Source organism: Ranitomeya imitator, chromosome 2 (assembly GCF_032444005.1).
Source record: "Ranitomeya imitator isolate aRanImi1 chromosome 2, aRanImi1.pri, whole genome shotgun sequence".
NCBI classification, from domain to species: domain Eukaryota; kingdom Metazoa; phylum Chordata; class Amphibia; order Anura; family Dendrobatidae; genus Ranitomeya; species Ranitomeya imitator.
This window is the reverse complement of record NC_091283.1, coordinates 284,353,807-284,374,525: the sequence shown is the minus strand read 5'-3', so window position 1 is coordinate 284,374,525 and position 20,719 is coordinate 284,353,807. Positions and strand designations below refer to the sequence as shown.

General features: G+C 42.8%; 1 protein-coding gene across 2 annotated transcripts in view; it reads right to left on the bottom strand.

The window, feature by feature from the left end:
- The window catches only part of LOC138663182 (zinc finger protein 585A-like), a 54,461-nt gene extending 35,402 nt beyond the window's left edge, over positions 1-19,059 (bottom strand). Inside the window, exon 1 of one of the 2 annotated variants that reach the window (XM_069749332.1) lies at positions 19,003-19,059. The gene's annotated coding sequence lies outside the window, so the exon portion shown is untranslated. The remainder of the gene's footprint in view (positions 1-19,002) is intronic. The other variant, XM_069749333.1, reaches the window with a different exon arrangement.
- Between the last annotated feature and the right edge of the window lie 1,660 nt (positions 19,060-20,719).

Here is a 20,719-nt window from a genome sequence, read left to right as displayed (position 1 = left end):
TCAACACATAAAGGACCGTATAGCGAGCCACAAATCAACCATCCGCTGCAATAAAACCTGGCTCCCCATCCCCGAACACTTCACCAAAATGAGACATACTGTGGCCCAACTCAAATACCAAGTAATTGAACAGGTCCGCAGACCCAGAAGAGGTGGTAACCATGTCAAACAACTGAAACTCAGGGAAACTTTTTGGATTCACAAACTTGGGACCTTAACCCCAAAAGGTCTCAATAGGGAAATAGATTGGTTGTTTTAACATTACTTCAATTTCTCTCTTTTTTCTTCCAGACACGTTGAGTTTCCTACCCTATAGGTGAGTTCTCCATTTTGCCCTTTTTTTCTCTTTTTAATTATTGTTTTTTTATTTTTGCAATTTTTCATTTATTTACTTTTTCATTATTTGATCTTTTATTTTATTTTTTTATATTTTATTTTTCATTTTCTTTATTATCATTTTTTCAGCTTCTAACTTCTACCGTTTATTATTTTTATCCGCCTCATGCTAATTTTTTGAATATTCACAATTTTTCTATTTTGACCAGACTTAGTGTTGTCCACTTATTTCCAGACTTAATATTGCCCACCACGTAGTTGGTTTTCCTTTAATACTAGCGCTCCTATCTTCCACCCTTACTATAGACTTTTTTTTCCCCAGCGCACCAACCACAGCGCCTGGACACTCCCTCTTTTGGGCAGGTTGCCCTTACTATCTTCTAGCGCGAACCGCGCATGCGCGGCTCATACCGCGCTACTTTCGCTCTCAGCGCCCCTGCCCATCCCCACCTCTCGGCTCGTTCCCATCCGATCCCTAGAGCAGGATATAGTACGCTCTGTAAGTACACTCCCTCCTTTGGGCAGGTTTGCCCATACGAGCGCTTTGCGCTAACTGCGCACGCGCGATATACACCGCGCCATTTCCGGTCCGGGACTTCCGGTATGGCGGTATTTTAGACAGTACCGCTTCCTATCTCCACACATTCCCACAGCAGGGCGCGGGAGCGCCGCTGACACAATAGGATAATAGCTCTTACAGGTACGGGTATCTCTTACAGCCAGCCGTTTTTAGCCACTTGCCCTGCACTCTATATGTTGGTTTAACCTCCTAACTGATAGGCCTTTCCACAGTGAGACGGCCTTCCCTATCAGGCTCCACACACCCGGGACACAGAGACTATATCTGGCCCGATGCAAAGGTATTTATTTGGAGCTTCCTCCTCCCTCCCTCTCCTCTACTATCCCTCCTTTCTGTATTATGGACACACTATATGGGCCTGGCACTTAGGTAACAGACCTCTTACTGCTACTACGACCTCTCTTTGATTTCCACATTCTGTGACATACCCCATGGGACCTTTCCTTTTGGTTCCTAGCTTATCTCTTACGGGACCACCTATATGGGAACACCTACCTCATACATTCTCCATAGCTTTACACACTTATGACCCTTTAGGGTAACCTTTTTTCCTAATACCAACACGATTTTCTGCATATATATTGTACACTCTTGTAGTCTAATACAGACCTTATCATAATGACAGGTCATACCTGGAAGGGATCGCTTAGTTTGCCTCTACCACTGTCACTGTTGTGTATAATTATAACAAGAATCAGAGGTAACTTAAATAATTATAACTTAGATATATATATCTCACCTGATCTAACATTTCTACAGATGCTGATTCCCGTCGCTTCCTATTGCCAGTCCTTCACGATCTCTGGCTGCCTGTTTTTATATTTAATCTCTTGGTGTTATTTTGTTTTGTTAACTTGCGCTATTTTTTATTTTGTCTTATTTTGATTTTGTTACCAATGTGTATAATGTTGCTGTTTTTCAGACAAGTTGTTTATACTGTTGTTTTTCTACTTTCCTAGCAACCCCATGAATAAGACCCGGGAGGGTCGAAACGTTGGGTTCTCTCTACCGTTTTCAATGTGGCAACTTTGTGTATTCTATATTTGAATAAATTTGGCACAAAACCTTCCTTTTTCTGCAACATACAGTGGGGCAAAAAAGTATTTAGTCAGTCAGCAATAGTGCAAGTTCCACCACTTAAAAAGATGAGAGGCGTCTGTAATTTACATCCTAGGTAGACCTCAACTATGGGAGACAAACTGAGAAAAAAAAATCCAGAAAATCACATTGTCTGTTTTTTTAACATTTTATTTGCATATTATGGTGGAAAATAAGTATTTGGTCAGAAACAAACAATCAAGATTTCTGGCTCTCACAGACCTGTAACTTCTTCTTTAAGAGTCTCCTCTTTTCTCCACTCATTACCTGTAGTAATGGCACCTGTTTAAACTTGTTATCAGTATAAAAAGACACCTGTGCACACCCTCAAACAGTCTGACTCCAAACTCCACTATGGTGAAGACCAAAGAGCTGTCAAAGGACACCAGAAACAAAATTGTAGCCCTGCACCAGGCTGGGAAGACTGAATCTGCAATAGCCAACCAGCTTGGAGTGAAGAAATCAACAGTGGGAGCAATAATTAGAAAATGGAAGACATACAAGACCACTGATAATCTCTCTCGATCTGGGGCTCCACGCAAAATCCCACCCCGTGGGGTCAGAATGATCACAAGAACGGTGAGCAAAAATCCCAGAACCACGCGGGGGGACCTAGTGAATGAACTGCAGAGAGCTGGGACCAATGTAACAAGGCCTACCATAAGTAACACACTACGCCACCATGGACTCAGATCCTGCAGTGCCAGACGTGTCCCACTGCTTAAGCCAGTACATATCCGGGCCCGTCTGAAGTTTGCTAGGGAGCATTTGGATGATCCAGAGGAGTTTTGGGAGAATGTACTATGGTCTGATGAAACCAAACTGGAACTGTTTGGTAGAAACACAACTTGTCGTGTTTGGAGGAAAAAGAATACTGAGTTGCATCCATCAAACACCATACCTACTGTAAAGCATGGTGGTGGAAACATCATGCTTTGGGGCTGTTTCTCTGCAAAGGGGCCAGGACGACTGATCCGGGTACATGAAAGAATGAATGGGGCCATGTATCGTGAGATTTTGAGTGCAAACCTCCTTCCATCAGCAAGGGCATTGAAGATGAAACGTGGCTGGGTCTTCCAACATGACAATGATCCAAAGCACACCGCCAGGGCAACGAAGGAGTGGCTTCGTAAGAAGCATTTCAAGGTCCTGGAGTGGCCTAGCCAGTCTCCAGATCTCAACCCTATAGAAAACCTTTGGAGGGAGTTGAAAGTCCGTGTTGCCAAGCGAAAAGCCAAAAACATCACTGCTCTAGAGGAGATCTGCATGGAGGAATGGGCCAACATACCAACAACAGTGTGTGGCAACCTTGTGAAGACTTACAGAAAACGTTTGACCTCTGTCATTGCCAACAAAGGATATATTACAAAGTATTGAGATGAAATTTTGTTTCTGACCAAATACTTATTTTCCACCATAATATGCAAATAAAATGTTAAAAAAACAGACAATGTGATTTTCTGGATTTTTTTTCTCAGTTTGTCTCCCATAGTTGAGGTCTACCTATGATGTAAATTACAGACGCCTCTCATCTTTTTAAGTGGTGGAACTTGCACTATTGCTGACTGACTAAATACTTTTTTGCTCCACTGTACCTGAATTGAGTGTGCGGTATATTTCTATATTTGACTGACTTGGACCACACGGTCCGTTTTACTAGCACCTCCGTGTCCCAGACTCGAGTGCACACCATTACCCCTACATTTGCAACTTACTGACATGACATCACCTGACGTGTACCCCAAGATGACTGCTAGTGATGTTGTAAATACAACCTGTGGAGCCGACACCCGGTTAGAAAGCAACAGGAGGGTTCACCATACTGTGGGGTATAACACAGACTCCCGGGGTGACTGTGACGTGTCACTGCCAGTAGCAACCGTTAGGGATGAGTACAATGTTGTGCAGACAGAAGCTCGGACACAAGGGAATGACAGTGCTTTGCAAGATGAAGACGAGGAAGCTCGAGGAGTAGGGTTCAACACCGTTAGAAAGAAATGGGGACCGCTTGTTTCAGGTTGATCGATCGGGTGGTGGTGACTCCCATTCAGACGGTGACGATAGTGGAAAAGAGTGCAGTAAGACTGAATCAGGTCTAAATGGCAAGTCTCCCTCCCATCGCCGGAGGTGTAAAGGCCAAAAATGGGCTGAACAAACGGCATCCTCGGAGAAGATAAAGGGGAGGCGGGGACAGGTGCCCACAAGGTTAGTGTCCTTGAGAAAGCAGTTACATTACCACCGATAAAACCTAGCACTGAGGTAGTCGAGGATGTGAGAAACATAAAACTGACTCAAGGTGAGGGTAGGGTTCCAATAGCTAAAATAGCAGGTCGGGATCAGCTCCCAGACAAAATTGAAGCGCTTCCGGAGAAGCTGTGCAATTCGACCACTGTCACAAGACAACTAGAGGGACAAATCGACAAGCTGACAAAGGAAATGTGCATGTGGAAACAGCGGGCTCACAGTTTCCACCAGGTAGAAGCACATCTCCAAAGCTTGGACAAAGAGCAGGAAGAGGTCTGTCAACAGCTGGCGAAGGAAAGTTTGAAGGTGGCAGCTTTACAGGCCGAAGTAAAGACAATAAGAGAGCATGTCGAACAAGAAAAGGCCCCGAGACAGACGGCTGAGTGGATGAGCTGACGAAGGAAGTCTCGGAGTTCAGAGGTCACCTATCGACATGGCAAAGTGTAAATGAGGCTTAAGGGAAGATGTAGAAGTACTCAGAGAAGCCTTAAGAGGTCTTCTGCAAGAAGGGAAGTTGGTGGTCGAAGACTTACAGCGGCCGTGTCCGAGGGATAACAAGGCCCGGAATAGCCGGTGGTGGAATCGCGATCCATCCGCCGCTATTAATCCGTTAAATGCCGCTGTCAAATGCTGACAGTGGCATTTAACAAGCGCTTCCGGTAATCGCACCGGAAATCCACCCACATCAGATGATCGCAGGTCACCGGTGTGTTGGCGTGACAACTGGAGGTCTCCGGGAGACCTCTATGGTTGTCATTGTCAGCTTGGTGTGAGCGCCACTCAGTGGTCGGCACTCATAGCAATTGAGTAATTCTGCGATCTGATCATCGCCTCTATGTAGCAGAGCCGATCAGGTTGCGGCAGCTTCTAGTCTCCCATGGAGACTAATGAAGCATGCCAAAAGTAAAAAAAAAAAGTTTTTAAAAATATAAAAAAAAATATATAAAAGTTCAAATCACCCCCTTTCACCCCATTCAAAACAAAACTCTAAAAAAAATCAAACATACAAATATTTGGTATCGCCGTGTTCAGAATTGCCCGATCAATAAAAAAAGAAAATAAGTAACCTGATCGCTAAACAGTGTAGCGAGAAAAAGAGTCAAGACGTCAGAATTACGTTTTTTTGGTCACTGCGACATTGCATTAAAATGCAATAACGGGCGATCAATAGATCATATTTGCACCAAAAATCGTATCAATATAAACTTCAGCTCGGCACGCAAAAAATAAGCCCTCACCCAACCCGAGATGTCAAAAAATGGAGGCACTATGGGTATTGAAAAATGGCGCAACTTTTTTCGCTATAAAAATGCAGTAAAACAGCGAAAAAACGCATACATTAAGCATCCTATTATTAGAATGCAATCCGCATTTTTTGTGCACGTTGCGTTTTTTTTTCTGCAGCGGAATCGCATTTCGGGGAAAAACGCAGCATGTTTATTCTTTGTGCGGAATCGCGGGGATTCCACACACATACGAATGCATTGATCCGCTTACTTTCCGCATGGGGCTATGCCCACTATGCGGGAAGTAAGCGGGCCATGTGTGGTTGGTACTCAGAGGAGACTCTCCTCCAGGCCCTGGGAAAGGAACCATATAATTGTTAAAAAAAAAGAATTAAACGCGTTCCCAATAATGCCTAGCGGCAATGACCCCAGATGACGTAGCGGTCTCGCAAGACTGCTATGTCATCACAGGTCATTGCCGCAAAGCATCCTTGGGAACGAGAGCATCGCGAGGAGCGGGAAGACTGCCGGAGATGCCGGAAGGTGAGAATATCACGATTTTTAACTTTTTTTAAATTATTTGTAACATTAGATCTTTTAACTATTGATGCTGCATAGGCAGTATCAATAGTAAAAAGTTGGTCACACTTGTCAAACACTATGTTTGACAAGTGTGACCAACCTGTCAATCAGTTTTCCAAGCAATGCTACAGATCGCTTGGAAAACGCTAGCATTCTGCACGCTAATTACGCTTGTAAAATGCTAGTGTTTAGCGGGGAAACGCATGCCAATTCCACATGAGTTTTTCCCGTGGCAGGGAGTTCTGGAATTGCCGCAGAAATTTCTGGACGTGTGCACATAGCCTTAAACAGGTTTTCCAAGATTTATTTTTGTTTGGCCATAGGAATATAAAAAACAAACCAATAATGACAATCCACAAGTGCAATGCAGCCTCTCTGACAACAGGACAGGAGAAGTGTATATATACAGAATAAGGCCATGTTCACACATTCAGAATTTTACCTCAGCATTTGTAAACCACAACCAGGAGTGGGTGATAAATACAGAAGCGGTGACGTCTTTCTATTAGACTTTTCCTCGCATTGTTCCTCTATAAATACTGAGGTAAAAAACTCGCCAAATACTGAAAGTGTGAATGTGGCCTTAATACAAATACTGCGAATTACACCCAATATACAGGACAGGACAAGTGGCACTGTGCAGAGGGTGGGTGGTGGCTCCACACTATTTACTACATGTGTGTATTGTACCAGTGCGAGGATTACGTTGTAGTACTTCCTGTGGAGCTGTGATATAGTTATTTAGTGGCCACTGTGTATATATACAGCTCTGGAAAAATGAAGAGACCACCACATCAAAACCCTGTCATGGCTAGCCCACTCTCCAGACCTGAACCCCATTGAAAACCTCTGGAATGTAATCAAGAGGATGATGGATCGTCACAAGCCATCAAACAAAGAAGAACTGCTTACATTTTTGCTCCAGGATCAGTGGAAAGCATGCCAAGACGCATGAAAGCTGGGATTAAAAATCATGGTTATTCCACAAAATATTGATTTCTGAACTCGTTCTGAGTTAAAACATTATTATTGTTGTTTCTAAATGATTATGAGCTTGCTTTCTTTGCATTAGTTGAGGTCTGAAAGCACTGTTTTGTTTTTTAAATTAACCATTATTCTTTGTCAGAAAACAAATACTAAAATGATTGCTTGGACATTCACAGACATGTTGTCAGAAGTTTATAGAAGAAAAGAATAATTTATATTTAACTCAAAAATATACCTATAAAGAGAAAACTCAGAAAAACTGAACACTTTGCAGCGGTCTCAATTTTTGACAGAGCTGTAATTTGTAGTGGGGGGTCCACATCATATACAGAGCTCCACACTATATACTGTGTTATAAAGCATGGTATGGAGCGGGGCGTATATTATATAGTAGAGATGTGCCTGTGTATATAATCTGTAGTGGGGGGTCCACACCATATACAGAGCTCCACACTATATACTGTGTTATAAAGCATGGTATGGAGCGGGGCGTATATTATATAGCGTAGAGATGTGCCTGTGTATATAATCTGTAGTGGGGGGTCCACATCATATACAGAGCTCCACACTATATACTGTGTTATAAAGCATGGTATGGAGCGGGGCGTATATTATATAGTAGAGATGTGCCTGTGTATATAATTAGTAGTGGGGAGTCCACATCATATACAGAGCTCCACACTATATACTGTGTTATGAAGCATGGTATGGAGTGGGGCGTATATTATATAGTGTAGAGATGTGCCTGTGTATATAATTAGTAGTGGGGAGTCCACATCATATACAGAGCTCCACACTATATACTGTGTTATAAAGCATGGTATGGAGCGGGGCGTATATTATATAGCATAGAGATGTGCCTGTGTATATAATCTGTAGTGGGGAGTCCACACCATATACAGAGCTCCACACTATATACTGTGTTATAAAGCATGGTATGGAGCGGGGCGTATATTATATAGTAGAGATGTGCCTGTGTATATAATTAGTAGTGGGGAGTCCACATCATATACAGAGCTCCACACTATATACTGTGTTATAAAGCATGGTATGGAGTGGGGCGTATATTATATAGTGTAGAGATGTGCCTGTGTATATAATTAGTAGTGGGGGATCCACATCATATACAGAGCTCCACACTATATACTGTGTTATAAAGCATGGTATGGAGCGGGGCGTATATTATATAGTAGAGATGTGCCTGTGTATATAATTTGTAGTGGGGAGTCCACACCATATACAGAGCTCCACACTATATACTGTGTTATAAAGCATGGTATGGAGCGGGATGTATATTATATAGTAGAGATGTGCCTGTGTATATAATTAGTAGTGGGGAGTCCACATCATATACAGAGCTCCACACTATATACTATGTTATAAAGCATGGTATGGAGTGGGGCGTATATTATATAGTAGAGATGTGCCTGTGTATATAATCTGTAGTGGGGGGTCCACATCATATACAGAGCTCCACACTATATACTGTGTTATAAAGCATGGTATGGAGCGGGGCGTATATTATATAGTGTAGAGATGTGCCTGTGTATATAATGTGTAGTGGGGAGTCCACATCATATACAGAGCTCCACACTATATACTGTGTTATAAAGCATGGTATGGAGTGGGGCGTATATTATATAGTAGAGATGTGCCTGTGTATATAATTAGTAGTGGGGAGTCCACATCATATACAGAGCTCTTCACTATATACTGTGTTATAAAGCATGGTATGGAGCGGGGCGTATATTATATAGTAGAGATGTGCCTGTGTATATAATTAGTAGTGGGGAGTCCACATCATATACAGAGCTCCACACTATATACTGTGTTATAAAGCATGGTATGGAGCGGGGCGTATATTATATAGTAGAGATGTGCCTGTGTATATAATCTATAGTGGGGAGTCCACATCATATACAGAGCTCCACACTATATACTGTGTTATAAAGCATGGTATGGAGCGGGGCGTATATTATATAGTGTAGAGATGTGCCTGTGTATATAATTAGTAGTGGGGAGTCCACATCATATACAGAGCTCCACACTATATACTGTGTTATAAAGCATGGTATGGAGTGGGGCGTATATTATATAGTAGAGATGTGCCTGTGTATATAATCTGTAGTGGGGAGTCCACATCATATACAGAGCTCCACACTATATACTGTGTTATAAAGCATGGTATGGAGTGGGGCGTATATTATATAGCAGAGATGTGCCTGTGTATATAATCTGTAGTGGGGAGTCCACATCATATACAGAGCTCCACACTATATACTGTGTTATAAAGCATGGTAAGGAGCGGGGCGTATATTATATAGTGTAGAGATGTGCCTGTGTATATAATCTGTAGTGGGGAGTCCACATCATATACAGAGCTCCACACTATATACTGTGTTATAAAGCATGGTATGGAGCGGGGCGTATATTATATAGTAGAGATGTGCCTGTGTATATAATTAGTAGTGGGGAGTCCACACCATATACAGAGCTCCACACTATATACTGTGTTATAAAGCATGGTATGGAGCGGGGCGTATATTATATAGCGTAGAGATGTGCCTGTGTATATAATCTGTAGTGGGGGGTCCACATCATATACAGAGCTCCACACTATATACTGTGTTATAAAGCATGGTATGGAGCGGGGCGTATATTATATAGTGTAGAGATGTGCCTGTGTATATAATCTGTAGTGGGGAGTCCACACCATATACAGAGCTCCACACTATATACTGTGTTATAAAGCCTGGTATGGAGCGGGGCGTATATTATATAGCATAGAGATGTGCCTGTGTATATAATCTGTAGTGGGGGGTCCACATCATATACAGAGCTCCACACTATATACTGTGTTATAAAGCATGGTATGGAGCGGGGCGTATATTATATAGCATAGAGATGTGCCTGTGTATATAATCTGTAGTGGGGAGTCCACACCATATACAGAGCTCCACACTATATACTGTGTTATAAAGCATGGTATGGAGCGGGGCGTATATTATATAATAGAGATGTGCCTGTGTATATAATTAGTAGTGGGGAGTCCACATCATATACAGAGCTCCACACTATATACTGTGTTATAAAGCATGGTATGGAGTGGGGCGTATATTATATAGTGTAGAGATGTGCCTGTGTATATAATTAGTAGTGGGGGGTCCACATCATATACAGAGCTCCACACTATATACTGTGTTATAAAGCATGGTATGGAGCGGGGCGTATATTATATAGTAGAGATGTGCCTGTGTATATAATTTGTAGTGGGGAGTCCACACCATATACAGAGCTCCACACTATATACTGTGTTATAAAGCATGGTATGGAGCGGGATGTATATTATATAGTAGAGATGTGCCTGTGTATATAATTAGTAGTGGGGAGTCCACATCATATACAGAGCTCCACACTATATACTATGTTATAAAGCATGGTATGGAGTGGGGCGTATATTATATAGTAGAGATGTGCCTGTGTATATAATCTGTAGTGGGGGGTCCACATCATATACAGAGCTCCACACTATATACTGTGTTATAAAGCATGGTATGGAGCGGGACGTACAGTGGGGCAAAAAAGTATTTAGTCAGTCAGCAATAGTGCAAGTTCCACCACTTAAAAAGATGAGAGGCGTCTGTAATTTACATCATAGGTAGACCTCAACTATGGGAGACAAACTGAGAAAAAAAAATCCAGAAAATCACATTGTCTGTTTTTTTATCATTTTTTTTGCATATTATGGTGGAAAATAAGTATTTGGTCAGAAACAAACATTCAAGATTTCTGGCTCTCACAGACCTGTAACTTCTTCTTTAAGAGTCTCCTCTTTCCTCCGCTCATTACATGTAGTAATGGCACCTGCTTAAACTTGTTATCAGTATAAAAAGACACCTGTGCACACCCTCAAACAATCTGACTCCAAACTCCACTATGGTGAAGACCAAAGAGCTGTCAAAGGACACCAGAAACAAAATTGTAGCCCTGCACCAGGCTGGGAAGACTGAATCTGCAATAGCCAACCAGCTTGGAGTGAAGAAATCAACAGTGGGAGCAATAATTAGAAAATGGAAGACATACAAGACCACTGATAATCTCCCTCGATCTGGGGCTCCACGCAAAATCCCACCCCGTGGGGTCAGAATGATCACAAGAACGGTGAGCAAAAATCCCAGAACTACGCGGGGGGACCTAGTGAATGAACTGCAGAGAGCTGGGACCAATGTAACAAGGCCTACCATAAGTAACACACTACACCACCATGGACTCAGATCCTGCAGTGCCAGACGTGTCCCACTGCTTAAGCCAGTACATGTCCGGGCCCGTCTGAAGTTTGCTAGAGAGCATTTGGATGATCCAGAGGAGTTTTGGGAGAATGTCCTATGGTCTGATGAAACCAAACTGGAACTGTTTGGTAGAAACACAACTTGTCGTGTTTGGAGGAAAAAGAATACTGAGTTGCATCCATCAAACACCATACCTACTGTAAAGCATGGTGGTGGAAACATCATGCTTTGGGGCTGTTTCTCTGCAAAGGGACCAGGACGACTGATCCGGGTACATGAAAGAATGAATGGGGCCATGTATCGTGAGATTTTGAGTGCAAACCTCCTTCCATCAGCAAGGGCATTGAATATGAAACGTGGCTGGGTCTTTCAACATGACAATGATCCAAAGCACACCGCCAGGGCAACGAAGGAGTGGCTTCGTAAGAAGCATTTCAAGGTCCTGGAGTGGCCTAGCCAGTCTCCAGATCTCAACCCTATAGAAAACCTTTGGAGGGAGTTGAAAGTCCGTGTTGCCAAGTGAAAAGCTAAAAACATCACTGCTCTAGAGGAGATCTGCATGGAGGAATGGGCCAACATACCAACAACAGTGTGTGGCAACCTTGTGAAGACTTACAGAAAACGTTTGACCTCTGTCATTGCCAACAAAGGATATATTACAAAGTATTGAGATGAAATTTTGTTTCTGACCAAATACTTACTTTCCACCATAATATGCAAATAAAATGTTAAAAAAACAGACAATGTGATTTTCTGGATTTTTTTTTCTCACTTTGTCTCCCATAGTTGAGGTCTACTTATGATGTAAATTACAGACGCTTCTCATCTTTTTAAGTGGTGGAACTTGCACTATTGCTGACTGACTAAATACTTTTTTGCCCCACTGTATATTATATAGTAGAGATGTGCCTGTGTATATAATTAGTAGTGGGGAGTCCACATCATATACAGAGCTCCACACTATATACTGTGTTATAAAGCATGGTATGGAGCGGGGCGTATATTATATAGTAGAGATGTGCCTGTGTATATAATTAGTAGTGGGGAGTCCACATCATATACAGAGCTCCACACTATATACTGTGTTATAAAGCATGGTATGGAGCGGGGCGTATATTATATAGTGTAGAGATGTGCCTGTGTACATAATTTGTAGTGGGGAGTCCACATCATATACAGAGCTCCACACTATATACTGTGTTATAAAGCATGGTATGGAGCGGGGCGTATATTATATAGTAGAGATGTGCCTGTGTATATAATCTGTAGTGGAGGGTCCACATCATATACAGAGCTCCACACTATATACTGTGTTATAAAGCATGGTATGGAGTGGGGCGTATATTATATAGTAGAGATGTGCCTGTGTATATAATTAGTAGTGGGGGGTCCACATCATATACAGAGCTCCACACTATATACTGTGTTATAAAGCATGGTATGGAGCGGGGCGTATATTATATAGTAGAGATGTGCCTGTGTATATAATCTGTAGTGGGGAGTCCACATCATATACAGAGCTCCACACTATATACTGTGTTATAAAGCATGGTATGGAGCGGGGCGTATATTATATAGTAGAGATGTGCCTGTGTATATAATCTGTAGTGGGGAGTCCACATCATATACAGAGCTCCACACTATATACTGTGTTATAAAGCATGGTATGGAGTGGGGCGTATATTATATAGTAGAGATGTGCCTGTGTATATAATTAGTAGTGGGGGGTCCACATCATATACAGAGCTCCACACTATATACTGTGTTATAAAGCATGGTATGGAGTGGGGCGTATATTATATAGTAGGGATGTGCCTGTGTATATAATTAGTAGTGGGGAGTCCACATCATATACAGAGCTCCACACTATATACTGTGTTATAAAGCATGGTATGGAGTGGGGCGTACATTATATAGTAGAGATGTGCCTGTGTATATAATCTGTAGTGGGGAGTCCACATCATATACAGAGCTCCACACTATATACTGTGTTATAAAGCATGGTATGGAGCGGGGCGTATATTATATAGTAGAGGTGTGCCTGTGTATATAATCTGTAGTGGGGGGTCCACATCATATACAGAGCTCCACACTATATACTGTGTTATAAAGCATGGTATGGAGCGGGGCGTATATTATATAGTAGAGTTGTGCCTGTGTATATAATCTGTAGTGGGGAGTCCACATCATATACAGAGCTCCACACTATATACAGTGTTATAAAGCCTGGTATGGAGCGGGGCGTATATTATATAGTGTAGAGATGTGCCTGTGTAGATAATTAGTAGTGGGGAGTCCACATCATATACAGAGCTTCACACTATATACTGTGTTATAAAGCATGGTATGGAGTGGGGCGTATATTATATAGTAGAGATGTGCCTGTGTATATAATTAGTAGTGGGGAGTCCACATCATATACAGAGCTCCACACTATATACTGTGTTATAAAGCATGGTATGGAGTGGGGCGTATATTATATAGCGTAGAGAGTGCATGTGTATAATCTGTAGTGGGGAGTCCACATCATATACAGAGCTCCACACTATATACTGTGTTATAAAGCATGGTATGGGGCGGGGCGTATATTATATAGTGTAGAGATGTGCCAGTGTAGATAATTAGTAGTGGGGAGTCCATATCATATACAGAGCTTCACACTATATACTGTGTTATAAAGCATGGTATGGAGTGGGGCGTATATTATATAGCGTAGAGAGTGCATGTGTATAATCTGTAGTGGGGAGTCCACATCATATACAGAGCTCCACACTATATATGTGTTATAAAGCCTGGTATGGAGTGGGGCGTATATTATATAGTAGAGATGTGCCTGTGTATATAATTTGTAGTGGGGAGTCCACATCATATACAGAGCTCCACACTATATACTGTGTTATAAAGCATGGTATGGAGTGGGGCGTATATTATATAGTAGAGATGTGCCTGTGTATATAATCTGTAGTAGGGAGTCCACATCATATACAGAGCTCCACACTATATACAGTGTTATAAAGCCTGGTATGGAGCGGGGCGTATATTATATAGTGTAGAGATGTGCCTGTGTAGATAATTAGTAGTGGGGAGTCCACATCATATACAGAGCTTCACACTATATACTGTGTTATAAAGCATGGTATGGAGTGGGGCGTATATTATATAGTAGAGATGTGCCTGTGTATATAATTAGTAGTGGGGAGTCCACATCATATACAGAGCTCCACACTATATACTGTGTTATAAAGCATGGTATGGAGTGGGGCGTATATTATATAGCGTAGAGAGTGCATGTGTATAATCTGTAGTGGGGAGTCCACATCATATACAGAGCTCCACACTATATACTGTGTTATAAAGCATGGTATGGGGCGGGGCGTATATTATATAGTGTAGAGATGTGCCTGTGTAGATAATTAGTAGTGGGGAGTCCATATCATATACAGAGCTTCACACTATATACTGTGTTATAAAGCATGGTATGGAGTGGGGCGTATATTATATAGCGTAGAGAGTGCATGTGTATAATCTGTAGTGGGGAGTCCACATCATATACAGAGCTCCACACTATATATGTGTTATAAAGCCTGGTATGGAGTGGGGCGTATATTATATAGTAGAGATGTGCCTGTGTATATAATTTGTAGTGGGGAGTCCACATCATATACAGAGCTCCACACTATATACTGTGTTATAAAGCATGGTATGGAGTGGGGCGTATATTATATAGTAGAGATGTGCCTGTGTATATAATCTGTAGTAGGGAGTCCACATCATATACAGAGCTCCACACTATATACTGTGTTATAAAGCATGGTATGGAGTGGGGCGTATATTATATAGTAGAGATGTGCCTGTGTATATAATCTGTAGTAGGGAGTCCACATCATATACAGAGCTCCACACTATATACTGTGTTATAAAGCATGGTATGGAGTGGGGCGTATATTATATAGTAGAGATGTGCCTGTTTATATAATTAGTAGTGGGGAGTCCACATCATATACAGAGCTCCACACTATATACTGTGTTATAAAGCATGGTATGGAGCGGGGCGTATATTATATAGTAGAGATGTGCCTGTGTATATAATTAGTAGTGGGGAGTCCACATCATATACAGAGCTCCACACTATATACTGTGTTATAAAGCATGGTATGGAGCGGGGCGTATATTATATAGTAGAGATGTGCCTGTGTATATAATCTGTAGTGGGAAGTCCACATCATATACAGAGCTCCACACTATATACTGTGTTATAAAGCATGGTATGGAGCGGGGCGTATATTATATAGTAGAGTTGTGCCTGTGTATATAATCTGTAGTGGGGAGTCCACATCATATACAGAGCTCCACACTATATACTGTGTTATAAAGCATGGTATGGAGCGGGGCGTATATTATATAGTAGAGATGTGCCTGTGTATATAATATAGAGTCCACGCCATGAAATATACACACAGCACCATATTATATACACATATCTATACTATAAATATACACAGCACCTTACTATATGCTACAGTTGTGCTCAAATGTTTACATACCCCGGTAGAATTTCTGCTTTCTTGGCCTTTTTTCAGAGAATATGAATGATAACACCAAAACCTTTTCTCCACTCACGGTTAGTGGTTGAGTGAAGCCATTTATTGTCAGAGTATTGTGTTTTTTTTCTTTTTAAATCATAATGACAACCCAAAACATCCAAATGACCCTGATCAGAAGTTCACATACCCCATTTATTAATACTGTGTATTATAACATCAATGACAGCTTGAAGTCTTTTGTGGTAGTTGTGGATGAGGTTATTTCCTCATATGGTAAAGCTGCCCACTCTTCTTGGCAAAAAGCCTCCAGGTCCTGTAAATTCCTGGGCTGTCTAGCATGAACTGCACACTTGAGATCTCCCCAGAATGGCTCAATGATATTGAGGTCAGGAGACTGAGATGGCCACTCCAGAACCTTCACTTTGTTCTGCTGTAGCCGATGACAGGTCAACTTGGCCTTGTGATTTGGGTCATTGTCATGTTGGAACGTCCAAGTACGTCCCATGCGCAGCTTCCAGGCTGATGATTACAGATTTCCCTCCAGTATTTGCCGATAACATGCTACATTCATCTTTCCTTCAACTTTGACCAAGTTTCCTATGCCCTTGTATCTCAGACATCCCCAAAACATTAGCAATCCATCTCCATGCTTTACAGTAGGAATGGTGTTCCTTTTATCATGGGGTTTGTTGAACTCTCTCCAAATGTAATGTTTATGGTTGTGCCCAAAAGTTAAATTCCCGTCTCATCACTCACAAATTACCTTGTTCCAGAAGTTTTGAGGCTTGTTTCTTTGCAGTTTTGCATATTGTAGGCGAGATACTTTGTGGCATTTGCACAGTAATGGCTTTCTTCTGGCGACTCGACTATGCTGCCCATTTTTCTTCTAGTGCATATTGTACATCTTGAAACAGCCATGCTGCTAGTTTTCAGAGAGTCCTGTATTTCAGCTGAAGTTATTTGTGGGCATTTCTTTGCACTCTGAATAATTTTCCTGGTAGTTGTGGATGACATTTTTGTTGGTCTACCTGACCATGGTTTTGTTTTTACAGAGTCCCTGATTTTCCATTTGTTAATCACAGTTTGCACGCTGCTGACTGGCATTATCAATTGCTTGGATATCTTTTTGTATCCCTTTCCTGTTTTATACAGTTCAACTACCTTTTCCCGTAGATCCATTAACAATTCTTTTGCTTTCCTCATGACTCACAATCCAGAAACATCAGTGGCTGAAAAATGCAAAAGTCTGTCTGGATCCCAGAAACCCACTTCAGTTTTTATGCACACCCACTGATTACAAGCAAACAGGTCACAGGTGAGGATGTTACTTTTAGTAGCCATTCAAACCCATTTGTGTCAACCTCTGTGCATGTTATCAGGCCAAATTCACCAGGGTATGTAAACTTTTGAACAGGGTCATTTGAATGTTTTGGGGTGTCAGTATGATTTAAAAAGAGAAAACACAGTAGTTTGACAAAGGGCTAGATGCCTGTACAGCTGTATAATGAGGCCCAGGCTTTACAGTGAAGGGACTGGAGTGAGGGCCTGTTCCCAGGAGTTACAGTCTGAGAAATGGCTAAAAAGCCTCCACTAGACGCCTGTACAGCTGTATAATGAGGCCCAGGCTTTATAGTGAAGGGACTGGAGCGAGGGCCTGTTCCCAGGAGCTACAGTCTGAGAAATGGCTAAAAAGCCTCCACTAGGCTCCTGTACAGCTGTATAATGAGACCCAGTCTTTATAGTGAAGGGACTGGAGTGAGGGCCTGTTCCCAGGAGCTACAGTCTGAGAAATGGCTAAAAAGCCTCCACTAGCCTCCTGTACAGCTGTATAATGAGGCCCAGGCTTTATAGTGAAGGGACTGGAGCGAGGGCCTGTTCCCAGGAGCTACAGTCTGAGAAATGGCTAAAAAAACTCCACTAGGCTCCTGTACAGCTGTATGAGGCCCAGGCTTTATAGTGAAGGGACTGGAGTGAGGGCCTGTTCCCAGGAGCTACAGTCTGAGAAATGGCTAAAAAGCCTCCACTAGCCTCCTGTACAGCTGTATAATGTGGTCCATGCTTTATAGTGAAGGGACTGGAGCGAGGGCCTGTTCCCGGGAGCTACAGACTGAGAAATGGCTAAAAAGCCTCCACTAGACTCCTGTACAGCTGTATAATGAGGCCCGGGCTTTATAGTGAAGGGACTGGAGTGAGGGCCTGTTCCCAGGAGCTACAGTCTGAGAAATGGCTAAAAGCCTCCACTAGTCCCCTGTACAGCTGTATAATGAGGCCCAGGCTTTATAGTGAAGGGACTGGAGCGAGGGCCTGTTCCCAGGAGCTACAGTCTGAGAAATGGCTAAAAAGCCTCCACTAGACTCCTGTACAGCTGTATAATGAGGCCCGGGCTTTATAGTGAAGGGACTGGAGCGAGGGCCTGTTCCCAGGAGCTACAGTCTGAGAAATGGCTAAAAAGCCTCCACTAGGCTCCTGTACAGCTGTATAATGAGGCCCAGGCTTTATAGTGAAGGGACTGGAGCGAGGGCCTGTTCCCAGGAGCTACAGTCTGAGAAATGGCTAAAAAGCCTCCACTAGACGCCTGTACAGCTGTATAATGAGGCCCGGGCTTTATAGTGAAGGGACTGGAGCGAGGGCCTGTTCCCAGGAGCTACAGTCTGAGAAATGGCTAAAAAGCCTCCACTAGGCTCCTGTACAGCTGTATAATGAGGCCCCGGCTTTATAGTGAAGGGACTGGAGCGAGGGCCTGTTCCCGGGAGCTACAGACTGAGAAATGGCTAAAAAGCCTCCACTAGACGCCTGTACAGCTGTATAATGAGGCCCCGGCTTTATAGTGAAGGGACTGGAGCGAGGGCCTGTTCCCAGGAGCTACAGTCTGAGAAATGGCTAAAAAGCCTCCACTAGACGCCTGTACAGCTGTATAATGAGGCCCGGGCTTTATAGTGAAGGGACTGGAGCGAGGGCCTGTTCCCAGGAGCTACAGTCTGAGAAATGGCTAAAAAGCCTCCACTAGGCTCCTGTACAGCTGTATAATGAGGCCCCGGCTTTATAGTGAAGGGATTGGAGGGAGAAAAGTGGGAAAAGTAGCACAATGTCCAAGAGCCGGACTGCCCATCACTGACCTGCAGAGCTGCTACCACATGTATGGCTGCTATGTGCCCAGACTCGGGACCTGTGATGAGGTCACAGGAGGGGAGGAGTCAGGGGTCACATGATCAGGGGCCTCAGTTTATGCAGGACTCTGCTGTGCTGGTTGTCATGGTGCTGAATGAGGGGAAGTTTCTGTGTGGGGTCAGGAGGAGTTTACAGTGTGGATGTAGCAGAGCCGTGTGTGTACGAGATGTATGGAGCGGAGCCGTGTGTGTACGAGGTGTATGGAGCGGAGCCGTGTGTATGAGGTGTACGGAGCAGAGCCATATGTTTATTATGTGTACGGAGCGGAGCTGTGTGTGTACGGAGCGGAGCTGTGTTCCATGTTTTGGTTCATTTAATAAGTAGATTTTATATAAAACAATGATTGGATCCATATGAATATTCCATGTTTTGTTCTCCAATATTTCCTCTCTATTAGGCGTAAGTAAATACGGTCTGTTTTTTACGGCCGTAATACGCAGTAATTGTCCCAAAACGCTGTTCCGAATAATCTCATGACCCAGTATCAGCACGGGTTTACTAGGGACCGTTCATGTCAGACTAATCTGATCAGCTTCTATGAAGAGGTAAGTTCCGGACTGGACCAAGGGAACCCAGTGGACGTAATGTATATGGACTTTTCAAAAGCTTTTGATACGGTGCCACACAAATGGTTGATACATAAAATGAGAATAATGGGGATAGGGGAAAATATGTGTAAGTGGGTTGAGAGCTGGCTCAGGGATAGGAAACAAAGGGTGGTTATTAATGGAGCACACTCGGACTGGGTCATGGTTAGCAGTGGGGTACCACAGGGGTCAGTATTACATAGTAACATAGTAACATAGTTAGTAAGACCGAAAAAAGACATTTGTCCATCCAGTTCAGCCTATATTCCATCATACTAAATCCCCAGATCTACGTCCTTCTACAGAACCTAATAATTGTATGATACAATATTGTTCTGCTCCAGGAAGACATCCAGGCCTCTCTTGAACCCCTCGACTGAGTTCGCCATCACCACCTCCTCAGGCAAGCAATTCCAGATTCTCACTGCCCTAACAGTAAAGAATCCTCTTCTATGTTGGTGGAAAAACCTTCTCTCTTCCAGGCTATTTTTAGTGTGTGTGATAGGTTTAGGGGTTGCGGTCAGCAGAGTTCCCACTTCCCAGAGCTTGTCCTGTATTGTTTAACTATCAGGTCGTTCCGGGTGCTCCTAACCACCAGGTCCATAACAGCAGAGCTCCTGGGTGTAAAATGATTTAACCCCTTCAGATGGATTTACAGCATGGGACAAGACTGTAAGGACGGAAGGTATGGAATATTGTTGTTCTTTTACCTTTGTTTCAGGTGACAATGGTCTTCAGGTGGATTATGAGTATAATAAAATATTAAAACACCATGTGTCTTTATTTCATTAAAATACTTTTTAATAATGTGTGTGTGTGTTTTATTAACCATTTCGTACTATTGGATTAATAATGGATAGGTGTCATAATTGACGCTTCTCCATTATTAACCTGGCTTAATGTCACCTTACAATAGCAAGGAGACATTAACCCTTTATTACCCCATATCCCACCGCTACAGGGGAGTGGGAAGAGAGAGGCTAAGTGCCAGAATAGGTGCATCTTCCAGATGTGCCTTTTCTGGGGTGGCTGGGGGCAGATGTTTTTAGCCAGGGGGGCCAATAACCATGGTCCCTCT